Raw genomic sequence first — 10,292 nt, forward strand, 5'->3', positions numbered from 1 at the left:
CCTCTTTTTAACTTTGAGCACCTGCCCCTCCAACGGTCCTCTGCACGGCCCTGGATGTGAGTCAGGTTTTGGCGTTTGCCAGGAGAACGGTGCTTATCTGACTTCATTGTGCCAAGTGTAAAGTTTGGCAGTGTTTGTGAATTTATTGTTGAGAACTTATTATTTCATAACGAATGAATGATAAGTTACTGAGTTAAAAAATATAAGTTAACATTAATGTTGATAACACAGTCAATGTGTTTAATGTTGTTAAATTTGAAACTGCATTTATTTAGAGTTGTATTGAGGTGGACTTTATTACCCAAGATGCTCTAGGAGCAGGAAGTAAAAAAAAGCAACGTAACTTTTACGTGAGAAGAAGATTGTTGAGCCGAGCCGACTGGCACACGCTGTATGTTGTCCTTTTTTTCCCACCGTTTTTTCACTAAAGTTCTACTAAAAGAAAGTCACTGTCTCGCCTCGTCATTTTTAGTTGTAAATCACAACAGGCAGAGGGGGGATTATGGTGTGGGGCTGATTTTCAGGAGCTGGGCTAGGCCCCTTAGTTCCAGTGAAAGAAGCTCTGAAAGTTTCAACAGACCAAGACATCTTGGACAATTGCACATTCTCAACTTTTGCACAATTGCACGACACAATACAACTCTTGTCATCCATAAAAATCTCAATGAAAATCTCCCAGGTGAGAGGATGAGCAATAGGATATGCTGCATGAAAGTGTGGCGATTTTCCAATAAAAATGGCTGAGTTTACTGTAGTCAAGTCATCCGCCACTGGGGACATGGCAGTCATGCCAGCCCTCAATTGGTTTTGTAGGTCATGCGATCAACATGCATTACGGTAGTAATGCCTAAGACTACTTTACAAAATAAAAGCAATGTGTTTGACGTGTATCTACCTATTTTATTCTTTGTTTTCTACACATATCGACTTCAGTTAGTGGAAATATTTCTTACAGCTTTATGTATTTTTTTTTATTATTCAGGTCTGCTGCTGAAGATGGAAATGTATATTTTGGTCAGAGTCCCTGTTTAGCCTGAATATCTACTAAAAAATATAGCAGGAGGGAAAGTTTAAACAGATGACTACTTTCATTTACAGATGAGACAGATTAAGATCTCCAGATCTTACTCATTAAAATCCATCTACATGATGTTGAATTTCTAAATTAAAGCCCTCCAAAATACCTACATTATGTAAATTTTACTTAAGTTGCTTTCAATGTTGCTACTAAACGGTACGTTTTCAGGGGATACTGTCACTTCACCTTACAGTAACATCTCCACATGATGCTCAACATCCACATCTGAAGTGGAATTTTAAAATAAAGGGACTTCAAAATCTCTTTGTCTCTTTGACCTAAGTTGCTGTCAATGAATTTCGATGAGTAACATCTCGAGATCTAAATCTGACGTCTGTAAGTGAAAGTAGTCACTTGGAAAAAGAATTTGTGTTTGTATCCCTGTGCAAATTCTCAGTTAGCCAACATCGCAACAGCAAGCCTGTTTAAGCCTGTTTGCTATTTTTTTTAGTAGTTATTCAGGCCAAAAAGTGACTGACCAAAATATATATTTCCATATTCACCAGCAGACCTTAATGAAAAATATTACATAAAGATGTGAGAAATTATTTCAACTAACTGAAGTCGATATGTGTAAAAACAAAAAAAACAAAGAATAAAATAGGTTGATACACGTCAAACACGTTGCTTTTATTTTGGAAAGTCGTCTCAGGCATTACTACCATAATGTATGTTGATCGCATGACCTACAAAACCAATTGAGGGCTGCCTGGTGGACGTAACCAGGGCTGAGGGCTGCATGACCACAGTAAACATTGCAAAATCGTCTCACTTTTCTTGCGGAATACCCTCTTGCTCCCCGACTCACCTGGGAGATCTGCACTGATATTTTTATGGATGACAAGCCTTGTTTTGATGTGTCTAAAATACAATCTTCGTAAGGTTTGAAAGGCATTTTATTCTGAAAAATTTGGTGCTTTTGCCAAACATACGTGACCACTTCTGGTCTCGGAATATGAACAAACAAGACTTTTTTTCGTTTATGTTTAAAAGCATTTTTGTTTTTTGTAAACCGAAATGGAAAATGAAATTCAAATCATTTTTCAAATTTTATTTTTCCCTTTTTGACAATAAAAAAGAGAAACGCTTTGTATTTCAATTTTCATTTTTGTATTTTAAAACAAAAATCAAATCGCCATTTGTTTTTGCTTTTTAAATTCATGTTTCTGAAACAAAAATCCAATGACCAAAAGATACACTGACCAGAACAGGTGAGTGTATGGTCCGTGTATCTTTTGGTCATTGGATTTTCGTTTCAGACACAGGAATTGAAAAAACAAAAACAAATGGCCGTTTGATTTTTGTTTTAAAATACAAAAAAGAAAATTGAAATACATAAAGTGTTTCTCTTTTTCATTGTCAAAAAAGGAAAAGTAAAATTTGAAAAATTATTTGAATTTAATTTTCTATTTCGGATAACAACAAACAAAAATGCTTTGAAACAGAAACGGAAAAACGGCTCGTTTGTTCATATTCCGGAAACCGGATGTGGTTCCTACTGCCTGAGACTACTTTCCAAAATAAAAGCAATATGTTTTGGCAGACCACTGCTCCCCAAGGGTGATGGGTTAAAAGCAGAGAACAAATTTCGTTGTTATATATGTTTCAATGACAATAAAGATGATATTACTATTACTATTACTATTATTACTAAATAACTACTAAAACAATAGCATACAAGCTTAAACATGCTTGCTATTGCAATTACCTGGATAAATAAGAATTTGCACAGGGATACTAAAACCATTTGTTTGCCCAAGTAACTACTTTCACTTACAGATGACAGATTAAGATCTCGAGATGTTACTCATCGAAATTCATCTACATGATGTGGAATTTCAAAATAAAAACCCTCCAAAACCTCTGTTAAGTCAGTTTGACCTAAGTTGCTGTTAATATTGAATGGTACGTTTTCGGTGTATACTGTCACTGCAACATGACAGTAGAACACCTCCAGATGTTACTCAACAAATATCATCCACATCTGATGTTGTCACTGTTAATATTCTGAAAGGGTAGCATGCAGCTATTGTTGAAGAAGAATGCGATCAATGTAAAACACACCTAACATTCAGGTTCAATAAATACTTTTCTTTTGATAACAGATTTGTTACTTTTAAAAATGTGAAATTGGAATATAAACATAAAACAACCATAAAGTTTATCAAAAGTCTGTGTGTGTGTGTGTGTGTGTAATATTTGTGTATATCACAAATATACAAAAAAGCTGGACGATGTTCTTATGTTGCAGTTCAACAAGCCCGGTATTCATAAAACTTTGGTCATCCTTTGTGACAGGGCTTCTCATACTGAAAATAAGAGACAGAATCTAACTGTTGTATCTTAAAGTCATAGGCCTAATTACCCTCTCTGATTCTTGGACATCCTTCTTTCCTAGAAAACAAGGCTTTAAGCGGTACATTCATTCAGCCAAAAACAAATAAGACAAAGTTCCACTGAGAGTGTCTTTTGTCCAAATTATAGAAAAGATCACAACAACAACAAAAATGTTCTGTGTGCTTTCTTCTTAGACTGGCTAGGAATTTTTTAAATTATTATTAATGATTATTTTTCTCTGTGTATGACAAAAAATATTTTGTTTCCAATGCATTGAGAAACCTAATATACACTATATTGTATTGTAGAAGTATTCACTCACCTGCCTTCAACTCTTCTGGGAAGGCTGTCCACAAGGTTTAGGAGTGTGTTTATTGGAATTTGACCATTCTTCCAAAAACGCATTTGTGAGGTCACATACTGATGTTGTACGACAAGACCAGGCTCTTAGTCTCCACTCTATTTCATCCCAAAGGTGTTCTATCAGGTTAAGGTCAGGGCTCTGTATAGGCCAGTGAAGTTCATCCACACCAAACTCTTCCATCCATGTCCTTATGGACCTTGCTTTGTGATCGTGGTGCACAGTCATGTTGGAGGAGGCAGGGGCCAGCTCCAAACTGTTCTCACAAAGTTGAGAACATGGAATTGTCCAAGATGTCTTAGTCTGTGGAAACACTCAGAGCTCCTTTTCACTGGAACTAAGAGGCTACGAAGCCCAGTTCCTGAAAAAAACATCCCACACATAATCCCCCCTCTGCCAAACTTTACACTTCGCACAATGAAGTCAGACAAGCACCGTTCTCCTGGTAACCGCCAAACCCAGACTCGTCCATCAGATTTCCAGATGGAGAAGCGTGGATTTGTCACCCCAAAGAACCTGTCTCAACGCTTTGCATTGCACTGGTGATGTATGGCTTGGATGCAGCTGCTCGGCTGTGGAAACCCCTTCCATGAAGCTCTCTGTGCATTTCTTGAGCTAATCTCAAGGCCACATGAAGTTTGGAGGTGTGTAGTGTTTGATTCTGCAGAAAGTTGGCAACCTCTACACTCTATGCACTTCAATATCCACTGACCCCATTCCGACAGTTTACATGGCTGAGTTGCTGTCGTTCCCAAACACTTCCATTTTCTTATGATACAGCAGTTGACTCAAGAATATTTAGGAGCGAGGCAAGTTGACAACTGGATTTTTTGCCAGCTGGCATTCTATCACAGCTTCACACTGGAAATCACTGAGCTCCTGAGAGCAACCCATTCTTTTACAAATGTTTGTGAAAACAGTCTGCATGCAAAGGTTTTATACACCTGTGGCCATGGAAGTGATTGGAACACCTGATTCCAATATTTTCGATGGTGGAGCGAATACTTTTGCAATATAGTGTATATAGTTATGTTGGAACAGTCTTTTATTTTGAAATTCCACATCAAATCTTAATGAGCTTTGTTGAGCAGCCTCTGGAGGTGCTCTACTGTCACGCTGAATCAAAAATTTTCACTTAAAACATAAGGGTTAGTAGCAACATTATCAGCAACTTGGGTCAAAGTGAATATATAGAGAGATTTTGAAGGGCTTTCACTTTGAAATTCCACATCAGATGTGGATGAAATTTGTTGAGCAACATCTGGAGGTGTTCCACTGTCAGGCTGAAGTGACAGTATCCCCTGAAATGTACCGTTAGTAGCAACATTGTCAGCAACTTATGTGAAATTGACTTAATGTAGAGATTTTGGAGGGCTTTAATATTAGAAATAACACATCTGTTTATGGATTCATCTGAAGATTCTTAATCTGTCCGTCTGTAGTGAAAGTAGTCCAATTGGAAAAAACAATTGTTTTAATATAATATAATATATAATATGCGCAAATTCTCAGTTATCCGAGTCATCGCAAACAGCAAGCCTGTTTAAGGCTGTTTGCTATTTTTTTCAGTATTTAATCAGGCTAAACAGTGACTATGACCAAAATATATATTTCCATATTCACCAGCAGGCCTGAAAAATAAAGAAATATTACATAAAGCTTTAAGAATTATTTCAACTAACTGAAGTCCATATGTGGCAACAAAACAAAGAATAGAATAGCTTGATACACGTCAAAACACATGCTTTATTTGGAAGTATTCTCAGGCATTGCTAACCGTAATGCATGGTGTTCGCATGACCTTCAATCCAAGGGGGGGACTGGGCATGACTGCCGTGTCCCCAGTGGCGGCTGGCTTGACCGCAGTAACTCAGCCATGTTCATTGGAAATCGCCTCAAATTTCTAGAGAATATCGTCCTTACTCCCCTCTCACCTGGGACATCTGCACTGAATTTGTATGGATGACAAGCCTTGTTTTTGTCGGTTCTAAAATCATATCTGGCATAAGGTTCTTAGAACATTTTACTCTGAAAAATGTTGGTGCTTTTGCAAACGCATAAGTGGACCACTTCCAGTCTCGGAATATGAACAATGAGCATATTTTCGTTTATGTTTTAAACCATTTTTGTTTTTTCTTACCCGAAATAGAAACATTAAATTCAAATAATTTTCAATTTCACACTTTGCCCTTATTGACAATGTGAAAAAAAAGAAACGCTTTGTTTTCGATTTTTCTTTTTCGTATTTCAAAACAAAAATCAAACGGCCATTTGTTTTTTGTTTTTTCAGTTCCTGTGTCTGAAACGAAAATCCAATGACCAAAAGATACACGGACCGTGTAGACCAAGGTACTTTTTATCAGTTTGATTAAACGGTATAATTCAACATAGAAAAAAGGAAAAACGATTTGTTTTCCCGTTCTGTGGTTTCTGCACATAAAACCAAAATCCATTAAACGGCTTGATTTTGTTTTTTTTTGTTTTCGCCCCCGAAACGGAAATACCTTTCAATTTTCGGTTTCAGAAGTGGGCGTGGCTTTCAAGCCCGCCGGTCCGGTGCCCTTCAAAATAATGGCATGGCATGGAGAAACGTTCATTGTATTTCTGCCCTCATCAAAACTTCTGTGTTTTAAATTAAAGCAGGTCTAATACAGATATAAATATATACATATATTTAGATGTATAAAATGGAACATTTATGAAACGGGGTGTTGTGTGTGGAACTTTATTTTTGTGGGGGAGAATTTTTTTTATATATACATCTGGGGAAAACAGCCCATATAAACAGGAGTGAGGTAGAAAAAAATAATAGCTCTCTCTCTCTCTCCCTCTTTCTCTCTCCTCTCTCTCTCGTCTCTCTCTCTCTGAGTGCATGCTGGGAGTTTGTTGGTGGAGAGTGTGGCTGAGAGTTTGTGAGTAATCTCAAACTTCTTTTTTTTTTCTTTTCTAACTGTTTACTGTATGATTGTTTGATAATTGTTAGTTTTGTTTTTGTCCACTCTAAGTTACTGTGCGTTTGGTTGCTTAGGGGGGCAGTAGGCCGTGTTTTCTTGACAAGGGATGGCGTCCTCGGTGGCGACGTCCCTGTCTCTGAAGCATGGGGTGAGGATAATGCCTCAGCCCAGCACCACGGGTGGAGCAGGTGCTGCTCGCGGTAGGAGAACAGGTGGGGCATGGAAAACATCTCGTATGCCTCACGCATGAATAAGGCGGTGGTTGTGTTTTTGAAAAAAACGGAATTTGTTAGTCAACTCATAGAAAACGGGCTTGTCTTTGATGATGAGTTTTTTTTCAGGTTTCCCCGCTGGCGGTTCCTTCGGTACGGATCACCGTATCTGGTGTTCCCCCGTTTATTTCTAACGAGGCTCTGGAGACAGAGCTGAAGCGTTTCGGGAGATTTGCGAGCGGTTTCCGGGTGGTGAGTCTGGGCTGTAAGGACGTCAAACTGAAACACGTTCAATCTTTGCGGAGACAAGTGTTCATGTTTTCTTGATTCTCCAACTCAAACACTGGATGTCTCGTTCCGTGTTAAACATGAGCAAGGACACTACAGGTGTATGCCAGCTCAGGTAATATGAAGTGTTTTGACTGTGGAGATGGTAGGCCACAAGCGGGTGGTGTGTCCCCACAGACAGCCGCCGGCTGCTGCGGCGGGGGGTCCGCGGCGGCGAAGGACAGCGGGGAGGGGAGCAGTGGACAGTGGACGCTGGCTGAGGCCTGCTCCCCGTGATAATGCTGAGATGGGACAGCTGCTCTGTGGTAGGAACTGACGGTGATGGTGGAGGTGATAGTGGCTCCGTGGCTGGGACCGAGGGTGATGGTGGCCTTCAGGTTAGTACAGACAGTGCTGTAGGTGAAGAGGAGGCTGTGGTCAGGACAGTGCAGAGGGCGGATGACCTGGGGAGGTCAGAACAGGATGCAGGGTGTGCTGCTGTACAGGATGTAGAGCTGCTGCAGGTCAGCCCTGACAGTGAGCCAGATGATCAGGTGAAATCTGCTCGTGGCCATGGTGACATAGACTGTGAATCTGACTCTGATAGTTTCTCTATAGCAGACAGTTACTCTCAGAGTGTTTGATTTGTATTCTCTGGAGGAGATTAACGGCTTCCTGGATGACACTTTTGGAAAAAAAGTAAACGTCAAAGAATATTTTCCTGATATAGATAAATTTATACAATCAGTTACTACATTGCAGAGAGTTGTTGGTTTTGATTTACTGGACAGCAAGAAACGTTTTCGTCTCAAGAAGCATGTTACTGGTCTAAGAAAAACTTTTAAAATGACAAAGAACAAAATGTCAAAAAAATGAAACTTAAAAAATTAAAGGTATTATGATCATACATCACTGGGTGTTTCGACTCTGTTGGTTTTCTCTGCTGGTCTATCTCTATTCTCCTTACATGCAGGGTCTAAGAGTGGCCTCGTTAAACATAAATGGGGGTAGAGATGGAAAAAAGAGAGCTATAATAACAGACGTCATCACACAGAAAAGACTGGATGTAGTTTTCTTACAAGAAACCCACACTGATAGCACGAATGAAATAGATTGGGGCTTATGGTGGGGAGGGCAGCATGTCCTTAGCCATGGGACAAATCTAAGTGCAGGAGTCGCCATTTTGTTTTCCTCTAAGTTAAATGTAACTGTTACATCCAGCACAGAGGTGGTGAAGGGCAGAGTCCTTATGGTGAGAGCTGACGTAGAGGGATTCAGCTTCATTTTCAGCAGTGACTGGAACTGCTGCACTGACTTTACATTAGATAGGACTGGAGAGGAGCCACATATTCAGTCCTCCTTGTTTCTGTCTCATGTATTAAAAAAATGATTTGGTAGATGTGTGGAGAATAAAACACCCATCAGATAGGCAGTACACTTGGGTCAAAATATCAGATGGAAGAGTAAGTGCAGCTAGACTAGACAGATTTTATTTACCTGCTTCTTTTACTGCAGGAGTTTTTAGTTGTCAGATCCTCCCTGTTGTTTTTACAGACCATCATTTTTTTTCTCCCACTGGAAAACCAAAATCTTTTTGGCGTTTTAATGTTAAATTATTAAATGATCTTAATTTTTGTGAAAATTTCAAATTGTTTTGGGCCTACTGGAGATCCCAGAAAGATGATTTTCTTTCCCTGGCTCATTGGTGGGAGGTAGGAAAAGCCCAAATCAGGGTGTTTTGTCAGGAATATACAGCCAGTGTAACAACAAACGTCAAGAGAGCTGTGCAGGAGTTAGAGGACCAGATAAGAGACTTGGAGAGTGTTCTACAAGGAGATCAGCAAAATGATCTTTTACAATAAAAAAACAGGAGCTAAACTCTTTTCTGCAGGAGAGAGCTAAAGGGGCTTTAGTCCGAGCACACTTCACCAGACTACAGGACATTGATGCACCAACCACGTTCTTTTTTAATCTGGAGAAGTTGGTTGCTTCAAAAAAAACAGATGATGTGTCTCTGCCTCCTTGATGGGAAGGTGACCACGGACCCAACGGAGATGAGGAGGCACGCAGTGGACTTTTATACAGACTTGTTCAGGGCGGATGGCTGTGATGTGGATGCTGCTGTGGAGCTTCACCAGGGACTTCCTCAGTTGGATCCAGGAGATCGGGAGGCTCTCGGTTTGGAAATAACTCTTGATGAACTGACTGCTGCTGTGTCTCAGATGGCATCTGGCAAGGCTCCAGGAATAGATGGTCTACCTTCAGACTTTTTTAAACATTTCTGGACCATAATGGGACAGGACCCTTTGGACGTTTTTAAACAGTGTTTTATCAAAGGGACGCTTCCAGCATCCTGCAGGCGTGCAGTTCTTTCTTTGCTGCCTAAGAAGGGAGATTTAGCACTTTTAAAGAACTGGAGACCAGTAGCTCTTTTATGTACGGACTACAAGATTCTTTCCAAAGTTTTATCAAATAGACTAAAAATTGTTATTGATTTTATAATTGGTGCAGATCAGTCATATTGTGTACCAGATAGGTCTATGTTTGATAATTTGTTTTTAATGAGAGATGTTTTTGATATTTGTAAAATTTATGACATCAGTGTTGGTATCATATCTATAGACCAGGAGAAGGCTTTCGACCGCGTGGATCATGAGTTTCTTTTTCTACCTTAAAGACTTTTGGTGTTGGGGAGGGTTTTCTGTCTTGGGTGAAGCTGTTGTACAGAGATGCTTGTTGTGTGGTGAAGGTGGGAGGTGGATTGAGTGTTCCAGTACCAGTTAGGAGAGGGATCAGACAAGGCTGCCCCATCTCAGGCCAGCTTTACAGTATTGCCATTGAGCCTCTCCTCTGCCGGTTGAGGAGCAGACTGAGAGGTCTCTCCCTGCCAGAGTTGGCTCAGATGCCACCTATTGTTGTATCAGTATATGCTGATGATGTAAATGTATTTATTTGCAATGAGGTAGATATTTAAGAGTTACAAAAAAGTTTGGGCTTGTATGGAAAAGCTTCCTCCGCCAAAGTGAACTGGGAAAAAAGCGAGGCTTGTTTAGTGGGGGAGTGGTGTGTGGGGAGTATTCCTC

This window comes from Fundulus heteroclitus, unplaced genomic scaffold (assembly GCF_011125445.2).
Source record: "Fundulus heteroclitus isolate FHET01 unplaced genomic scaffold, MU-UCD_Fhet_4.1 scaffold_920, whole genome shotgun sequence".
Taxonomy (NCBI): domain Eukaryota; kingdom Metazoa; phylum Chordata; class Actinopteri; order Cyprinodontiformes; family Fundulidae; genus Fundulus; species Fundulus heteroclitus.